Source organism: Alexandromys fortis, unplaced genomic scaffold (assembly GCF_014885135.2).
Source record: "Alexandromys fortis isolate MF-2015 unplaced genomic scaffold, M_Fortis_MF-2015_v1.1 scaffold_462, whole genome shotgun sequence".
In the NCBI taxonomy this organism is placed as follows: domain Eukaryota; kingdom Metazoa; phylum Chordata; class Mammalia; order Rodentia; family Cricetidae; genus Alexandromys; species Alexandromys fortis.
The window spans coordinates 163849-171566 of record NW_026068338.1 but is presented as its reverse complement, the minus strand read 5'-3'; the positions used below and the strand labels follow the sequence as shown (position 1 = coordinate 171566).

Here is a 7718-nt window from a genome sequence, read left to right as displayed (position 1 = left end):
GATCACATGTGCAGCATGAGAACCAGAGATTAATTGATTTGATGAAATCATTACAGATATTCACAGGTCAAGAGATTCAGGCTTTACAAAAGATAGCGATAAAAAGATTTTAATTGATTGAGGAACTTATCGGAACTGATAAGCAAGGAGAGGAGGTACAGGCAAAGGGTTTAGCATTGTGAGTACCTCTCAGAGTCAGACAGAGGTACTCTAACTTATCCTCTTAAATACTCAGTACTCAAATGGATACAAAGAATTATGAAATGAATGAATGACTGAGCCAAACCTTTTTTTTTAACCGATTAAGTCAATTTATTAAAACAGTTGACTTAGGCATCTGCAATGGTGACTTCAACCTCCACGCCCAGCTCAATACTGATGGATGTAATCTGTTTAACTATTTCGGAGGGGCTGTGCAAGTCAATGAGGCGCTTGTGGATTCTCATTTGGAAACGATCCCGTGTCTTAGAGCCTTCCCCACAAGGTGTTTTTCTCGTAGTGATCCTCAGGGTCTTGGTGGGCATGCGCACGGGCCCCTTCACTTACAGGTTCTTCTCCTTGGCGCCTCTGATCAGGTCGGCACACACCTTCTCCAGCGACTTCACGTTGCGGCTGGTGAGCGTGATCCGGATGCGGTGGATCGCCACCTCGGGCTCCACGGGCGTCTTCCCGGTATCTTTGAAAGCCATGGCTGCGGTGCGGGCTTCCTGACCGACTTGTTCCTCAGCGGGGAGCGAACAGCGGTGAGTCAGGACGGGAGCAGGCCAAGCGGAGCTCCGCGGCGCGGCGCACACCACCACGCCTCAGAAAAGCTGAGCCAAACCTTTTTTTTTTTCTTTTGGGTTTTCGAGGCAGGGTTTCTCTGTAGCTTTGGAGCCTGTCCTGGAACTAGTTCTTGTAGGCAAGGCTGGCCTCGAACTCACAGAGATTCGACCACCTCTGCCTCCTGAGTGCTGGGATTAAAAGCGTGTGCCACCACTGCCTGGATAGCCAAGCCATTTTTAAGATTTAGACTCCTTAGAATAAGATAACTATTGAAACATTTAGCATATGTTTCTTGTCTGCTGTTGTTCGTGCTGGTTGTAATTCTAATTTTTTTTTTGAGGCAGGGTTTCTCTGGAGCCTGTCCTGAAACTAGCTCTTGTAGCCCAGGCTGGCCACGAACTCACAGAGATCCGCCTGCCTCTGCCTCCTGAGTACTGGGATTAAAGGTGTGTGCCACCATCGCTCAGCAATTCTATTTTTTTGTGATTTTAGTTTTTTTTTAATTTATTAAAGATTTCTGTCTCTTCCCCACCGCCGCCTCCCCTTTCCCTCCCCCTCCCCCAATCAAGTCCCCCTCCCTCGTCAGCCCAAAGAGCAATCAGGGTTCTCTGCTCTGTGGGAAGTCCAAGGACTACCCACCTCCATCCAGGTCTAGTAAGGTGAGCATCCAAACTGCCTAGGCTCCCACAAAGCCAATACGTGCAGTAGGATCAAAAACCCATTGCCATTTGTTCTTGAGGTCTCAGTAGTCCTCATTGTCTGCTATGTTCAGCGAGACCGGTTTTATCCCAGGCTTTTTCAGACCCAGGCCAGCTGGTCTTGGTGAGTTCCCGATAGGACATCCCCATTGTCTCAGTGTGTGGGTGCACCCCTCGCGGTCCTGAATTCCTTGCTCGTGCTCGCTCTTCTTGTGCTCCTGATTTGGACCTTGAGATTTCAGTCCGGTGCTCCCATGTGGGTCTCTGTCTCTGTCTCCTTTCATCGCCGGATGAAGGTTAATATTCAGGAGGATGCCTATATGATTTTCTTTGGGTTCTCCTTCTTATTTAGCTTCTCTAAGAACCCGAATTATAGGCTCAATGTCCTTTATTTATGGCTAGAAGCAATTCTAATTTTTATATATGGTTCTGCCTCTTCTTTTTCCTAGACAATGCTTGATATATCTCCTTATTGTATCTAATTTTGTATTAGGCTCAGAAGTCTCTTATTTAGACAAAAGGGGGAGATGCTGTAAGAACTCCATCAGTCAATAGCCTTTAAGATACTGGCCAACTTTGGGTGTGGTCGCATGTACTATAAATGCAGATGAAAAGCACACGCAGGCCTCTTGGATTCTTGGCTGCACACGCAGAGAACTGTGGATCATTACTCTGTGAGTTTATCCCCAGATAAATAAATAAAATAACCTTTGTTATACTTCATTACAAGTTATTGTGGAACTCTTTTGTACACCAACATAAACGCCCAACTTCTTTGTTTTGTTCCAGCTTTAGTATATCTGCTACCAAAGCAAATGCTTGATTTTGTTTGTGAGACACTGTCTCACTTTGTAGGTCTGGTTGTACCACCAGTACCTGCTCCACTGGTCTTGGCAAACCGTAGTGAGTCAGAACAGGATCAGACAAAACAGAGCCCTCCCATCTTTGTCCCCAAAGCTTCTTTTGTTAAGACAGGTTCTCATGCAGCACGGGGTGTACTCCCAATCCTCCTGCCTTCACCTCTCAAGTCCTGGTGTTATAGGAGTGCACCAATAGGTCAGACTGGAGGGGTCAGTTTCCTTTCTCATTAGTTACTGAGACAAAATACCTGAACAAAGGGAGGAAGGGTTCATTTGGTTCACAACTTGAGGTTACAATTCTTTATTGTGGGGAAGTCAGGGAGGCAGGCACTGGAATCAGCTGCCATATTACATCATAGGCAAGAGCAGAGAACAGGGGATTCATACAACTTGCTGGTGCTCGGACATCTTTCTTCATTATTTGTGTGTGTGTGTGTGTGTGTGTGTGTGTGTGTGTGTGTGTCTACGTAGGCATGCTCACATGAGTGAAGATGCCCGTGGACATTAGATCCCTCTGAGTTGGAACAGTGAGCAGCCTAACTTGAGAGCTAGAAACAAGAGCAAAACATGTCATCTCTTCAACAACCCCCCTTTAATATTTTAAGCTTTCTTTATTTGTGGTTACTGGAAAACTCAGTTATGTAGCCCCTCTTCTTCAGCTTGGGTTTCAGTTATTTGTAACCAACTCTTATCTGAAAGTCCAGTCCAGTGCAGTAAGATGCTGTGGGAGGAAAGAGCACATGCATCCAAATCTTGTAATATTGTTAAAATTGTTCCATTCTCTTATTCTAATCTAAATGTGGCCTTATGTTTGGATAAGAAAAACCCACTGTGTCTAGGGTCACTGCCATCCAAGGCTCAGGGTCAGGAATCATCCTCGTGTGGATGGTACTGCATGTGGCTCACATTCCATCTCTCTTGGGGAGAGCCGGCCTAAAGAAATGTATGTTTTCAGTGGGGTAGTAAATATATACCAAAAATCAAAGGTTACAGTTTCCGGTTGTCTCTTTTCACATATTGGTGAGTTCCCAGGAATCTTTAGCACAAGTGGAAAAGTCACAACACAAAGCCAGCACTGCATTCTCCCAAGACACCACCATAACATGGTCCCTGTACGCGGCAGTTCTCAACCTGTGGGTCTCGACCCCTTCACAGGGTCACATACCATCAGAAATAACAAATTTATATTGTGATTCAGAACAGTAGCAAAATTAGCTATGGAGTCACAATGCAAATTTTATGGTTGGGTGTCACAACATGAGGGTCGCTGCATTATGAGAACCATTGACCTAGAGTCTAGACACAGTTTCCAACTGCAGTGAAAGAGGAAGTTTCTATCGTTTCTGTTTTGAGACAGGGTCTTTCAATGTGGCCCTGGCTGTGGCTATCCTGGAAGGCATTATATAGACCAGGCTGGCCTGCACCTCGGGCATCCTCTTACCTCTGCCTCCACTATGCCTGGCTAGGGGGAAGAAGTTCTTAATTTCAATAGTTCAGATTTTCTGGAGAATACATTTTCAGTACAGAGCAAAGCAACCCAGCTTTAAATCTGCTTTGACTAAACCTGTGGATGTTGGTATCTAGTGGGAAGGGTGGACAGAAGGATTAACAGGTGATCCTAGAGGAAGTTGGAAAAGCAGCCTGGAAGCAAGGTGTGTTAAAGGGAGACTCCTAAAGTGAGGTCCCTTCCTTCCTTCCTTCCTTCCTTCCTTCCTTCCTTCCTTCCTTCCTCCCTCCCTCCCTCCCTCCCTCCCTCCCTCCCTTCCTTCCTTCCTTCCTTCCTTCCTTCCTTCCTCCCTTTCTCTCTCTCTGTCCCCCCCCTTCCTTCTTTTGTTTTTCCCAGATAGTGTTTCTCTGTGTAACAGCCAGCTCTGGCTATCCTGGAACTCACTCTGTAGGCCAGACTGGCCTCTAACTCACAGAGATCCACCTGTCTCTGCCTCCCAAGTGCTGGGATTAAAGGTGTGCAATACCATGCCCTGCTGGAGTCTATTTCTTTCTTTTATTTTTTTTTGGTTTTCCAAGACAGGGTTTCTCTGTGTAGCCCTGGCTGCCCTGGAACTCAGAGATCTGCCTGCCTCTGCCTCCCTAGTGCTGAAATTTAAGTGAGCTCTATTTCAAATGGGAGATCCTGAGCCTTAATATCTAATTGCAATTGAATCCCACTTGCAGTGCCGTACTGGAACTCAGTGCACTTGCCTTTAGTCATCAGCATCACAGGTAAGACCTGTCCTGAGTAGAAATGTGTCTTGGCCGATTGTTTGTTAACTAGGGCACTACTCTCCAATATGGAGTCGCTGCCTACATATCTGGTTGTAAAGGGCTAAATTGTTGCTGATGAGATGGAGGAGATAAGTCAGCAGAAATACAAAAGCAAGCCTCTCTCATTCTTCTCTGGAGACAGTGTATCATTCTTCTCACCAGATTTTCCAAAGAGTTCATGATCACAAACCAAAAACTCCTATCCTGTGGGAACGCAGCACCATGAAGTGAGAAAGGCGATTTCACTGAATAAAGAAAAAGCTTTGTTATCCTTCATTATGTAAGCAAATTCTTTTTCCGTACAGCTTTTACAGTGTGTGTGTGTGTGTGTGTGTGTGTGTGTGTGTGTGTGTGTGTGTTAGGCTGGTGGGTTCTGGGGACGGAATTCATGCCATTTTGGTAGCAAATGCCTTGCCAGATGAATTACCCTGCCAGCCCCACAAACCCCTTCAATAAACAGGCCAGACCTTGGCCACACAGCTTGGGAACTTCTCTGTCTCTGCTCCCACCTCACTTCTGATGTCTGAAACAAGACATGGTTCATGTTCCTGACCGCTTTTATTTTCATTTGAGACAGGGTCACATCTAGCATGGGCTGGCTTAGAATTCACCACACAGCCTAGGATAACCCTGAACCTCTGATCCGCCTGCCTTTACCCAACATTACCCAGTTTTAAGTGGTGCTGAGAACGGAACCTGGGACTTCTTGTATGTTCAGCGAGCCCCCCCCCACCTGAGTCATATTCTCAGCCCTGGTCTTAACTCATTTTCATGTTTCAAAAACGTACATACTAAATCTGGACATGGTGACACATGCCTTTAATCCCCACACTTGCGGGGTGGTGCAGGAGGATTGCCACGAGTTCAAGTGTAACCAGGGACCCTGTCTCAGAAAAACAAATAAAAAGCACATACACGCCGGGCAGTGGTGGCGCACGCCTTTAATCCCAGCACTCGGGAGGCAGAGGCAGGCGGATCTCTGTGAGTTCGAGACCAGCCTGGTCTACAAGAGCTAGTTCCAGGACAGGCTCCAAAACCACAGAGAAACCCTGTCTCGAAAAACCAAAAAAAAAAAAAAAAAAAAAAGCACATACACAATTAGGCATGGTGGTACACACTTTTATTCTAGCACTTGGAAAGTTATGGCAGAAGGAAACTGTGTTTAACAACAGCCTAGGGCACAAGTTAATGAGGCCCTGTTTCAAAATACCAAGATAAAACAAAACCTCAAACCAGCATAGTCTGGCACCCAGATCACATTTATATGCAGTACTTGGGAAACTCTTATTTCACTTAGTTTTTGCATTCTTTTCATTAAAATTGGCCACAGAATCTATCCTAATATAAATACTACATGTACTATTGCAGCTGAGGCCAAATTCTGGTTGATCTAGGAATCAACCAGAAGCTTATTTATTTATCCATTTATTTGAACTGGGGTTTTGCTCACTATTGTTGCCTGGGCTGGCTCCAAACTCCTGTAATTAAGCAATTTTCTTGCTCAATTTCTCAATTCTCTTGCCTCCATTTCTCAGTACCTCAACTACAGAAATTCCCATATCTGCTAGGAATTGTTTTTTTTTAGATTAATGGCCACCTACATGAATATTTGAAATCAACCATCTTTAAAACACTTGAATTAAATTTGCTGTTTGACAATTTCACATACATAAAAATGCATCGATTACTCTACTTCATAGATCAATCTCTGGTCACCCTTCCACCTGTGAATCTCTTCGCACTGCATGACTGGCCCTTGACATAAATGGCCATGCCATTCCAGAAGATAGAACCTCATAGCCCTTCTCATCTTCTGGTTCTTATATTCTCCCTGCCTTCCCTTTGAGAACGATAATTAAATAATCGCTAAGCCTTGGAGAACTAGGAGTTTTGTTTCTTGTTTGTGTCTGTTAATTCTAAATAGAGGTTTCTCTGTTCCAACCTGTCCCCACAGCCGCTTTTAAGTAATCACTCAAAATTCTTGGCCAAACAGCTCAGGCTTATTACTAACTGGCTCTTACTTTTAAATTAACCCATTTCTATCAATCTATGTTTTGTCATGTGTCTCGTGGCTTTACCTTGCTCTGCCTGGCTACAGGCCAAAGCAGCTTTTATCACTTATTTATTTATATATTTGTTTTTTCAAGACAGGGTTTCTCTGTGTAGCCTTGGCTGTTCTGGAACTCATTCTGTAGACCAGGCTGGCCTTGAATTTAGAAATCCTACCTTTAAGCCTTTACCTCTGGGATTAAAGGCCTGAGCCACCACCATCAGACAGCAGCTTTACTATTTAACCAATGAGAGCAACATATAGTCACAGCGTATGGAAGGATCATCCCACAACAAATAACGGCTACCTAGTACTATAATTGTCTGTAATATGAAACATAGGAGCCAGGCATGTAGCTCAGGTACGTAGCTCATGCCTATATTCTTAGGGTTTGGGAAATACCCTAATACAGCTAGGACTGTTGAGTTTAAGACCAGACTTGGCTACACAGTGAGTTCGAAGGTACCCTTGGCTAGAATTTGTTCGTTTGAAAACCAAACCAAATCTCTAAGGCTGACCAAATAAAAATTGTCATTTTCTTTTCTTTGTGAGCAAGTCTCACTATGTAGCTCTGGCTGGCCTCTAACTCACTGAGTTCTGCTTGCCTCTGCCTAGCATGCTGGGATTAAAGCATGAGCCACCAAGCCCTGCCTCTTTAAAACTCGCTTATGCAGTTTTTAAGTGTACACCCGGCCTCACACTCACAGCAATCCCTACTGCTGACCACAGGTCACCACACTAAGCTTTACTGTACTTTGGCGTTAGGAAGCGTTCCAGTTTGTCCTTTTCCTACTGTTACGTCAAGGGAAGTGTTCTGACTTCCATGCCAAGGCGATGGCTTATCCAACATCAAATTTCTATAGCTAAACATATATTCTCAAGTCTCAAAATAGCTTGAAGAATCTGACTCATAGCATTATGTTTTTGGTAATAGATAAAATGATGCCTAGACAGGGAGCCAATGAGATGGTTCAGTGGACAGAGGTGCTTGGTGTCAAGACCGATGACTGGGTTTGGTTCCAAGGCTCCATGATGGAAGGAGATAACTGACTCCTGCAATTGTTCTCCAACATCCACATGTAT

General features: G+C 44.7%; 1 pseudogene; it reads right to left on the bottom strand.

Moving 5' to 3' along the window:
• Nucleotides 1-329: 329 nt before the first annotated feature.
• On the bottom strand, nt 330-779 carry LOC126495286 (40S ribosomal protein S20-like; annotated as a pseudogene).
• Nucleotides 780-7718: the final 6939 nt, after the last annotated feature.